Source organism: Cicer arietinum, chromosome 2, assembly GCF_000331145.2.
Source record: "Cicer arietinum cultivar CDC Frontier isolate Library 1 chromosome 2, Cicar.CDCFrontier_v2.0, whole genome shotgun sequence".
NCBI classification, from domain to species: domain Eukaryota; kingdom Viridiplantae; phylum Streptophyta; class Magnoliopsida; order Fabales; family Fabaceae; genus Cicer; species Cicer arietinum.
In genome coordinates this window covers 24,748,942-24,758,578 of record NC_021161.2, presented here as the reverse complement: position 1 = coordinate 24,758,578, position 9,637 = coordinate 24,748,942, and the positions used below count along the sequence as shown (strand labels likewise).

The 9,637-nt window shown below is 29.0% G+C and overlaps 1 long non-coding RNA gene across 1 annotated transcript; it reads left to right on the top strand.

Moving 5' to 3' along the window:
* Positions 1–9: 9 nt before the first annotated feature.
* On the top strand, positions 10–2,161 carry LOC113788232 (uncharacterized). The gene is made up of 3 exons (XR_003474740.2): positions 10–479; positions 589–710; positions 1,920–2,161. It is a non-coding gene; the product is annotated as an uncharacterized lncRNA (long non-coding RNA).
* The last annotated feature ends 7,476 nt before the right edge of the window (positions 2,162–9,637 follow it).

Sequence of the window (9,637 nt, the reverse complement as noted above, 5' to 3'; positions counted from 1 at the left end):
AGACTATCCTCCGCCTCCATTCTTATATCTTCTTGACCTTCTCTCTTCAATTATAACCATTATACCAAGTTTTGTGTAAAACCGAGACCACATTTGTGATCGTTGTGATCTTCTCTTTCATTTCCAACTTGAATCGCAAACTTAAACGCCCTATTCCTCTTTGTCAAAAATCACACCTCCACCTTTTGATCAAGATTCCGGCCACCACGACTATCCCCAATGAAAACTGAGACCATATTTGGACTCCACAAAACACCCTCTTCCATTACCTATGCTTGAAATTGCCAATCGTTATACTTAAAAAAAATGGGTTTTCACCCTCGTCGCGGCTGTGTTGCCAAACTCCGGCCAACACGTTCATCATCTTGAAAAACTGACATCGTTTTTGGATTCCTCTCGTCGAAACCTTCAAGAAGCACTACTCATTTGTGTGTTTCGGTGAAGTTGATGCCGGACCCTGTCGGCGCCCCAGTACGTCGGTGAGACCTTTTCTAATAACATGTTTCACGAAGTTTTGAATATGTTTCTTCGCCTAATATTTTTATTAATTATATAATGCTGATTTTTATGCCTCGGGAAAATTATCAGCCACGTTTCATTGACTCTGCAAATTCGTCGATGCTTTTGGACTCGTTTGGACGTGTTGTCGACATCTCGTGGTTGCTGAAAATCATTATGGTCCTTCTATCTTATGAAAGCGTCAAATTGAGGTATGGGGTGAGAGTGAGTTCGAATGCATGAGTATAAATTAAGTGAGATGAACGGGAATACCGTATTTTCCACAATTCATTCGGGGCTCGCTACGTATGGCAGAAGCCCTTTGAGTAATAATTGACTAATGAGCAAACTTGAATTTTGTGAGGTTAAAATATGAATTAGAAACTTTTATAGGATGTTGTTTGATTTGATTTTTGAAGATCGTGTGATAGTTGAATTATTGTAGAATTGTGTATTTGATTCATTCTGTGCTTTGTTTATATCTATCCTTGATACTGATATATGATATAAATTGTGATGAATTGTAATTATTTGCCTTGCAATTGATGTGGTGTGTGTGAATGGTCTAGTATTATTATTATATGTGAGTGTAGACCCTTTATTGTTTGAGATGACGTATCATGATGATAAATTCTGAATGTAATGTATGACTATGGAAATCTGCAATGACGATGTGTGCTCCCTGACTTGTGATATTACCACCCTGATGAATATCATGAAATGCGTATTGTGTTTAATTGAATAGTGACGAATTCGACCCGTGCCAATGACGGTTCTCTTAATGGAGTAAGTAACTTAGGACAACGAGGGGAGAAATTAGTTGTTGATAATTTTTGAAGTGGAGATTATTTGGTCATCATATAGGTAGGGCCTGACAAGCCTAGTGATTATGGGGAAGTACAACTGAATGAGCCTGATCGTGGCGGTCTACTGTTGAGCCTTAAGGCAAGATTGTTAGACCTTGGAGGTATCCGGGTGGGGAATTCCTAGGTGACTTGGAGGTAGCACTCCAAATGTCGGGAGCTACCACGCAACACACGTTTACCTCGAATGTCACGTATATGTGTCTCGGGTTGAGTTGAGGGATCTATGAGGACATGGCCAATTTGAATTGTCCGTCCACTTGCATGGTGGCATAGTATCGAGCCTCCTAACCAAGTACTTCAGAGTTAGAATGGTACCAAAGAAAGAGGAGGAGTCTAGAGTATAAGAGCATGCATAACATTACTTGATTTGTGTATTTACTTACTTGATGTTGTGGATTGTATCAATGTTTTACCTTGATTATTCTTGTTGGTTGTGATTTGATATGATACGGTGTTTAATATTTTTTTTACGTGTTCTTCTCAGTTATTTTATACTATTACATGTTTTCGAAGCTCACCCCTCGTTGCTTGTGTTTGGCGCTTGCGAGAGCGCAGTTATTTCAGGTTATCGATTGGGGATCCACGCTCTGAATAGGTGATATTGGGTGGGAGTAATTTTTCGTATTTTGTTGAGTTATGAACAATTTAGATTTTTGTAAATTTGATTGATCAATTGTGTTATTTTATCGGTTATTCAGAGGTAGAAATTAATTGTCTCTAAGTTTAGAACTTGCTTTTATATCAAAAGTATTTATTTAATGAACATCAACTATATTCGATATTAAGAATTTTTTTTATTGAAAATTTTTATGCAAGCATTTTGTGTAAGCGTGAATGTGACGTCTTGAACCTTAAAGTATTTTTTTTAAAATATATATATATATATATATATATATATATATACACTCTATTTTGGAACCGCTGTGAATCTCTTTAAAACTAGTGCATTTTACCTTTTTATTTCAATTTGGGTTCAGGGAGTTATAGTGTGTGGTGATAATTTCTCCTAGACGATTTGATGTTATAGTGAAACTTATTGATTTTCCTTGAGTGATTTATCTTAGATAATTTGTCTTAGATAATAATTTATCTTAGATAATTTGATGTTATAGTGAAATGCATTGATTTTACTTGAGTGATTTTAACTTTATAATGTGATGTTTTTCCTTGAAGAATGTTTGTGTTGTGATATAGTGTATTATGATTTATTTAATGAACATCAACTATATTCGATATTAAGAATTTTTTTTATTGAAAATTTTTATGCAAGCATTTTGTGTAAGCGTGAATGTGACGTCTTGAACCTTAAAGTATTTTTTTTAAAATATATATATATATATATATATATATATACACTCTATTTTGGAACCGCTGTGAATCTCTTTAAAACTAGTGCATTTTACCTTTTTATTTCAATTTGGGTTCAGGGAGTTATAGTGTGTGGTGATAATTTCTCCTAGACGATTTGATGTTATAGTGAAACTTATTGATTTTCCTTGAGTGATTTATCTTAGATAATTTGTCTTAGATAATAATTTATCTTAGATAATTTGATGTTATAGTGAAATGCATTGATTTTACTTGAGTGATTTTAACTTTATAATGTGATGTTTTTCCTTGAAGAATGTTTGTGTTGTGATATAGTGTATTATGATTGTTTGCATATTCTTCTTACTTATGTTATACTATTAACATGATTTCAAAACTCACCTCCTTCGTTGTTTGTGTTTGACTAGCTTGGCCCTACGTTTGCGAAATCGCAGTTATTGCAGGTTAATGGGTCTTGAAATTCAAGTTTGGGGGGAACCCCACTCTGATAGGTGATATCGGGAATAAGGGTTTTAATTTGGAATGGATTTTTGTATGAAAACCTTAGAAGTACTAGTAAGTTTTTTAAAATTAAATCAAGTAATTATACTTAAATCAAACTTATCGAGATTGCACTATTTTAATGGATAAAATAAGTTTAAAGTGATCTTTTTATTTTTGAAAAACGTGATATCCTAATTAAAAATAAAAGTTTTTATTTTCTTGGAAATAAATTTTTATTTATCTACTGCAAATTTTATAGGAATATGATATAATTTATTATATATATTATTTTGGGGTTTAGGGTGTCACAACAAATGTACAAGTGCATCTGTAAAACAGACTGTAAGGCCTAACAAAGGGGAGTCTAGTTTGTATCTGATAAAGGAATAGAGGTGTTATGAGCAATTCGCTGGTGTAGGAAATAAAAAGTCCAACCAGCCCAAATTAATATGTAGAAGTAGAAAATAGGGGTGTAAACAGTCGTTTGGTCCAAATTTCATTTTTTAGTATTTCTAAAAGTCCTTAATAAATAAATAGTTTATTTTAGTTTCCTAGAAACTTTTCTCCAAAATACTCATTTTAACATAATATTATCTATCATTAACATAGATAAATATAATTTTAACCAAAATTATCATATTTAAAATAATAACTATGATTATTACTATAACATCTTTCAAAATAATCACATAAAAATATATCATCTTTATAGAATAGTCTAAATGGTAAAATAAATAAATATAACATCAACAATTTATTTTACTTAATAATTAAAAATAAATATGTGCAACTATATAAAAATAAAGAAAATATCACATTAACTGCAACACAGACGCATATATGTAGAGTCGCCTAAAATCTTATTCTTTAAAATGTTTACACTAAAATACTATTATTTATAGAAAAATATATAAAATAATAAAATATAATATTTGTTATTTATATCACCTATTTAGTCAAATATATATAAAATTAATGTATCTAGAAAACTCCGATATAACGAAAGTTAGTCAAAAGATTTATCCACATATATTCTAAAATTGTTTTAAAACCAAATTTATTATCTAAAATCCTATTTCATTAGCAAAATATTTATTATAAAATTTGGGCGTACAAATGAACTAATATCAAACTAAATACCCTCCAGATTAAAACTTAGTACCCAAATATATAATCAACATACATAAGACACTCACTAGTCATTTAAGCACAATATGTCAAAAATCAATTAACTTAGCATGATAGGCTAACATGACACAACAAATCAATTACACACATCACAATCAACAACTCAAATATTAAGAAAATATAATGATCAATTATTATCGTTTATAGATAAAACTAAGAATGTAGATTTAGTCAACAAGAACTTACTACATTTAGTTGAATCAATTAACACATATATCGTATACGTTTTCAAATTCAACTAACTTCTCAAAAAATATTCTATTAGTTTTACTCTCTTAAAAAATGTTTAAATTCTAACAACAATTACTCTATAGGTTTCACAAAAGACAGACATGTAGAGAAACATTTAAAATATTTCACATCTTCAAGAATTACAAACAAAAACAAATATAACAACTTAATGACATGCAATCACTTAAATATTTTTTTTTTCTTTATAAAAGAAAACAATGTGTATAATCATAGTGAAAGAGGATAAATATTTTCACATATGGCTTCAAACACACTCAAACTATAACACTTAAGTTCAAAGTCTTATACACATGTTTTATTTATAGAACTCTTACAACAGTTCTAGGTCCTTATAAAATGAGAAAATATAGAAAAATAAGATACCAACACAATGAATTTATTCATTTTAAGCAAGTTACTTAGAAGATTAAATGTACTTAATTAATAATTTAAGTACACATCTCCAACCTAACTTTCACGCGACATATAAAATTATCAGCATTCAACATTGATGTCATATAAGACTCATCATTCCTCAATATTGTATAAGAGATTAACATGATTTTTAACTATTTCAAAAATAAAATTAATAAGTTTTTCTAACAATAATAATGAGTTGTTGTTGCCTCTTTCATCGATGATGAGTCATCGGGGTAGCTAGTCCCTCTAACTCATTTAGTCAACTACTTAAGGTAACCATAACTATGGTTATCCAAATTCAAAAAAGGAAATTAAAGGTATTCTGAACATGGTTCATGAGTGCGAAGGCGACGCCACAACTCCTACTCCTTAGTTCAAGTTAAAAATCCACTTAATTACACATTCCCAGTAATTTATTTATAATTTATAACTAGTTACAACAACAAAATAAATGACATTTTCATCAATATGAATCACCAATCAAAATAAAGAAATATATAATTATTTCACTTTTAAACACACTCAACTACTCTAAACATCATTTACAAATTCGCAACACTTAGAACGCTTGAAACACAAACACTTTCACATTCACCTAATCACATATACATGCATATAAACTAATTCAATAATTGGAATCATGATGTAGAATATTCTCATAGCTATCCAACAACTACAAATTTATCACAATTAAATTTTTAATTAACTTTTATCATTTAACAAAAATTGAAACAAAGATTTTTCAATTAGCAGGTAAGGTCAGCAACTCTTTTTACTCAAAGTTAATTTAACAATCATAAAACTAAATAAATCTCGTAGTACATAAATCATTTTAGTGGTTAATCAACACTCCAAAATTTGATTTCAAACACTTAAATTATTTTAAAAGGATCACTATTCTTTTAATACCATAAAATAATTTCTCTTTAGAGTACAAAACTTTTCCTTAGATTATTTCTTAATAAATCATACAATTTCTTTTTAAACTATTTTTAAAATCAATAAGATTACTAAAATTTCACCAATTTCGTAACCATAAAAAATACCCCTCAAAATATTTAAGCACTCTTAACCATATTTTTCAACCTATATTTTGAAATAAAATCAAATCATGTACATAAAAATAGATACAAAATTTTCTAACACACCGAAACTTCTAAAATAGTTATATTCTTTTCTTCCTAATTTCTGAAAACTATTTTTACAACAAATCTTCTAGATTTTCTTAAAAAAAACAACACATAGTAAAATTTGGAATAAATTATTTTTCTTTTGTGTGGCTAATCTAAATTTTAAATAAATTCATCATCATATATATATATATATATATTTTAAGAATCAAAACAACTCCAGCACAATTTATTTCTCCGAAATAAGTCAACAACGATTCAAACATAAAATATTTCCTTTTATAAAATAAATCAACTTTAATTCCTTCACAATTTTCTTTCTTTCTAAAAGTCTAACTTTAAAAATTCAACAAACCTTGAATATTTGAGAATTACTATTGCTGATATAAGGAATTTTATAATATTTCAAAATGATGATGAACGTCCTAAATTCATTTCAAAAGAAATATAAAAATCTTAATCATTCAGATACAATCATCAATAATTTCAAGTGATTTAAAATTAAAATCCAAGCTTTAAAAAACAAAATTTTACTTTTTTTTTTCATGTAGTAGATATTTTATCATTTGACTTTTTTTTTTGTACCACTATAAAACACTACTGAGTTCTTAAAATCTAAAACTCTAACGTCAAATTAAACTCTAATGAGTTCATGATATCTAAATCAATTATTTCAAACAAATATCTCAACACGCTCACGATTCAATATTCATATCAGCCCCTCTAAACAAACATAACAACAAATCCTTTTTATTCTCTTAAAAAGGACACATAGTAAAAACATAGGGTAAATTTTCATCTATTTTAAATATTACATAAAATAAGTAGTATAGAATTATTGTTATTTTATAAAACAACAAAAATACAATCCAATTTAATTTCTTTAAAATAATCAAGAGTAATTCAACACAAAAGTTATTTGCATTTTACAAAATAACATAACATTCTAAGTTGATTTCATAAGTATTATTTCGATTAAATTAACAATTTCAAAGATATAGCTAGTTGTAACACCCCGACTTTTAACAGCGCGAGTGTATTTTTTTTTTTCAAAACAAATTCATAAAAATAAAGAAATAAAGAAAGAAATACTTTTGGATAAATATTTAAGTCGTAACAAAACGACAAAAGTCACCAACATTTACAAGCAGCCGAATAGTTTTTGAAATCAAATTCCAAAGTATTCAAACATCAAAATACATTGGGGATATGAGGCCTATCAGACATAGCTCATACCCCTGGGGTATTCTCGGCAAACACCTGTACAAAAGCACTGCCCTGAGAATTTTAATCTCCCCACGTCACATCAAAAAGTGGTACATGGAACCCATCAAAATAAAATGTCAAGCTGCCAATATTGGTATAGGTACAGTCTTCCAAATTAAAAAAAGAAAGACATCTAGTCCCTATACGTCAACCTAATTTTGTAACACCCCAAATTTTATAATAAACTATTTTATTAATTAAATAGGAATTTAGATAATTAATTTGGTGTAAAAATTATTTTATAATATATGTTGATTAGTTTTATGATTAATTTTCCTTATAGGCATGATTTCTGTGATGTGCTAGTTTTATAAATATTAGATTACATGAGCGATATAAATAATAAATATTATATTTTACGCTTTGATCTATTTTTTTGAACAAATAATTGTATTTTAGTGTAATATATAGTTTAAAGAAAAAGATTTTATGCGATTTTACGTGTATATACGTGTACCCAATTAATGTACTATTTTTGTGTGCGTTTGACTGATATTAAGTATGCACGTAGTTATATTTCCATTATTTATAACTACTTTCTATTTTTAGTTATTTTTTTTATAAATAAAATCTTGAGATAAAATTGATATTGTGTTTGATTTCTTTTATTTTTATATACTTTTTTATGACATTGTGATTTTATATATATTTATTATGATTTAGTAATTAATATAAAGTGTTGGTGTAATATTTATTTATTTTATAATTTTGACTATTATCTAATATGATGGTATTATTATAATGTGAGTATTTTGAGAATGTGGTGTGTGATATTATTGTGATATTGGTTGTTGAATTAATTTTATGCATATGTTTGATTAGATGAGTTTAAATGATGTTATAATAAAAATAGATGTGTTGTGATAATTATATGTAATGATGATAATGTATGATTAATAATGGTGATGTGATAAATTTGTGATGAATATATGTGTTGTTGTATGATTGATGATAGTGATTCTATAAATTGTGATGAGTTTATGTGATGATGATGATGATGTGTGATTAATTATAGTGATGTTATAAATTGTGATGAGAATATTGTGATTTCAATTTGTGTCTGAGATGACGGTATTAATGGAGTATCATATACCAACGAGGGGAGAAAATAAATATTGTGAATTTGTGAAGTGGAGATTATTTTGTCATCATATAGGTAGGGCCTGACAAGCCTAGTGATTCCGGGGAAGTACAACTGAATGAGCCTGATCGTGGCGGTCTGCTGTTGAGCCTTAAGGCAAGATTGTTAGACCTTGGAGGTATTCGGGTGGGGAATTCCTAGGTGACTTGGAGGTAGCACTCCAAATGTCGGGAGCTACCACGCAACACACGTTTACCTCGACTGTCACGTATATGTGTCTCGGGTTGAGTTGAGGGGATCTATGAGGACAGGGCCAATTTGAATTGTCCGTCCACCGGGATGGTGGCATAGTATCAAGCCTCCTAACCAAGTACTTCAGAGTTAGAATGGTACCACATTGTGAAGTAGAGTCTAAGCTCATGCATAGCATTGCATTTACTTGTGATTGTTTTGTGGTGATTGATGTGTTTCAAAAGTAATAATAATTACTCTTAGATGATTTGATGCATATTATAATGAGATGATTATCTTACTTGAGTGAATTTGATGTTATAATATGATACTATTTACTTAAATATTTTGATATATTGTAATGTGATTATGATACGGTCTATTATGATTGTTGCGTGTTCTTCTTACTTATATTATACTATTAACATGATTTTGAAACTCACCTCCTTCGTTGTTTGTGTTTGACTGGCTTGGCCCTGCGTTTGCAAAATCACAGTTGTTACAGGTTAATAAGTCTTGAAGTTCAAGTTTGGGAGGAACCCCGCTCTGATAGGTGATACCGGGAATAAGGGTTGTAATTTGTATTTTACTTATTTATTTTGAAACGACTTTTGTATGAAAACCATATAAGTACTAGTAGGTTTTTAGAATTAAATCAAGTAATTATACTTAATTCAAGCTTATTGAGATTGCACTATGGAGTAAAGAAATTAAAGTGTTCCTTTTGATTTTTGAGAAACGTGATATCCTAAATTAAAAATTAAAGTTTTTATTTTCTTGGAAACATATTTTTATTTATCCGCTGCAAATTTTATAGAAATATGATAAAAAATATTATATATATTATTTTGGGGTTTAGGGTGTCATATTAGTGGTATCAGAGCAGGTCTGTCCATTCAGGCCGAGTGGGTTGA